Below are 2,713 nucleotides of genomic sequence, written 5' to 3'. Positions count from 1 at the left end.
CATATCCAGGGAGTAGGGGAGGTTCCCACACTGAGGCCTCCATCCTCTTGAAATGACCAGAATTGATCCAAGTAGAGATATTCCCTTCTTCTGAAAATATACCTTCGGGATGGCTAGGCAGGATGAAAGGAAACTTTTTTTTTTTTGAGATGAAATTTCACTCTTGTTACCCAGACTGGAGTGCAATGGTACCATCTTGGCTCACCGCAACCTCCACCTCCTGGGTTCAAGCGATTCTTCTGCCTCAGCCTCCCAAGTAGCTGGGACTACAGGCATGTGCCACCATGCCTGGCTAATTTTGTATTTTTAGTAGAGATGAGGTTTCTCCATGTTGATCAGGCTGGTCTTGAACTCCTGACCCCAAGTGATCCGCCTGCCTTGGCCTCCCAAAGTGCTGGGATTACAGGCGTGAGCCACTGCACCTGGCTGAAAGGAAACTTAACGTGGAGAATGAACCTTACACCCTTGTCCAGAATCCCAGCCTCCAGAACTGGCCACACACCCACTGAAGGGTTCTAATCCCAGGAGAGGTGCAAGGTTCTGGTGAAGAGCAGCAATAGTCAAACACCTTCCCCCAGGCTTGAATGCTTTTGGCCATCTCTGGGCTCCTGTGTCCAGAAGCAGAGATGGGTGGGGATGGAACTAAGGTGAGGGAAGAGATTACTCCATCTCTGACAGAGGCCCAATCCAATTCTCTGCATAATCACAAGAATCCTCGTAGGCCCCTCTGTGATGTGCCAGGCTGCTGACCCACTCTCTACCCCACCTGTGTAGGGCTGGCCACATTCCATCGTGTGTGTGCATGCCTGTACCCACATCTGTAGTATCTTGACTGTCCTCCAACCTAGGGCTCACCAGGAGGGAAGCATGCCATAGTGAGTTCTATAAAGTTATCAGCAAAATTCAGATGCTTTTAGTTCATCCCACACAGCAAAGTGCATCCAGAGTAGTTGCTTGAGCCAGGTCCATCTGTCCAGTCAGGTCCTGAAGATGGCAAACAACCCCCTTCCCCCAGCTCCTATATCATAGAAACAACAGGAGATTTTACAAAGATCAAGGCACTTGGGAGAGAATCAACAATAACATTCTAATAATACAAGCAGACTTCTTGGGGGAAGGGAGAGAGGGGAGAAAAATGGGCAAAGGGGAGAAAGGACAATGTATTTCTGAGGGTCAGAAGCCTGCTAAACAGGATGGAGTTATCTGGATGGAAGGAGCCTGCAGCCTGAATTTAGCAAAAGAAGAAGAGATGTGGTGGCTAGAATATCCACAATTCCCCCCAGCCTCTCAGAACCCTACCACCTTGAACATCAGGGAGAGTCGGGCAGTCTCTTAGGCACAGATGTTGGTAATAAAATCCAGAAATCGCTTAGCATACTGCTCCAGATGGACAGTAGAGATCTCTGCCCCAGCCCCATGCTTGACAGTTTTAGCTGCATGAGCTGCTTTCTTCTTGGCATCATACTGTGTAAGGATGTCAGTGAGGCCCATGAAACTTCCTTCTGGGGGGTCCTTCAGCACTCCGGACGGCATAGACATCAATGAAAGACTCAAACTCTCCTGGGCCAAGGGGCCGATGGGAATGGATGTAGCCTCCAATACCCTCTGGGGAGGTGCCGTAGGAGCCCACCAGAGCAGGAGGTCCAGTGAGACTGTAGTCTCCATCCACCTCTGACTCATCCTCCCGCGTGGGCCCCTCCTCCTCTGGTTCAGAGGCCCGAATGATGTCGTGGATGCCCAGCAGAAGGCTGTAGTCCATGATCTTCAGCTGCACAAGAAACTCCACATCTCTCTTTAGCTTCTCCAGAAATATTTTCTTCTCCTTTTCACCAATATATACTTTCTGGTTCTTGCTGAGAAAGTCCATATCCTTAAGCGTGGACAATTCTTTAATCTTTTCCTTGTCGCTGGCTTCCCGGGACACTAGGGAACCCTTGAGGTCATACTTCCTGTGAACAGGAAGACGGTGACTAAACATATTGCGCATCACAAGCATGTAGCTGTCTGCATTGTCCACACTGACTCGGTACATCCCCAGGAACTGGGGCAGAAGCGTGTTGCCATGGCACTTCACAATGCACTGATGATAGTTGGAGAGGTTGCTATGCATGTCAGCAATGTCTTCACTGGATACTTCTTTGATGACCAGAGTCCGATCGTAGGAGATAAGGAAGCGACCATCACTGCCTTCACTTTTGCTGGGGGGGTTTCGGGTAAGGGACACCAAGTAATCTTGGTCATCAATGCCAAATCGATGACGGAGGTTCCTGAAGACATGGGGACAATACTCCTTGAACTTGAAATGACTGGGTAGATTTTCCCTGTGGAAAAGGTGATTGTTGACCTTGATCTTGGAGCAGCCTTTAAAGTCATCTGGCAGCAGCATCACCGGGGGAGGCACCTGGCTGAGCTCATTGATCGAGTGGGCTACGCCCCACAGGAACACACCCACCAGTGGGTCTGCCGCCCGGAACACCTTCACCTTCTGCTGCACGAAATGCTGCTTCTTGGTTTTGGAGGCGAAGCCGAAACCTGTACGGGGGCCTGCTGTCGCCGCCCGTACGGTGGCCGGTGGGACAGAGGAGGACGCCATAGTCTCCCGCGCAACCGACCGAGTGGAAACCCGAGCCGGCCGCGATCCAGGCGCCGGACCCCGGAAGCGGCGCTCGCCTGCGCTGCTGTCAGGTGACCGGAGGCCGCACAACGGACGCGC

The 2,713-nt window shown here is 51.6% G+C and overlaps 1 pseudogene across 1 annotated transcript; it reads right to left on the bottom strand.

Moving 5' to 3' along the window:
• Positions 1–1,075: 1,075 nt before the first annotated feature.
• On the bottom strand, positions 1,076–2,713 carry LOC116561188 (annotated as a pseudogene). The gene has a single exon (XR_004273327.1). The product of XR_004273327.1 is annotated as a phosphatidylinositol 5-phosphate 4-kinase type-2 gamma pseudogene (transcript).

Source organism: Sapajus apella, unplaced genomic scaffold (assembly GCF_009761245.1).
Source record: "Sapajus apella isolate SASKATOON/1434 unplaced genomic scaffold, GSC_monkey_1.0 scaffold28, whole genome shotgun sequence".
Taxonomy (NCBI): domain Eukaryota; kingdom Metazoa; phylum Chordata; class Mammalia; order Primates; family Cebidae; genus Sapajus; species Sapajus apella.
Note: the sequence above shows the minus strand (reverse complement) of the source record. Positions and strands in the feature narration are given on the sequence as shown.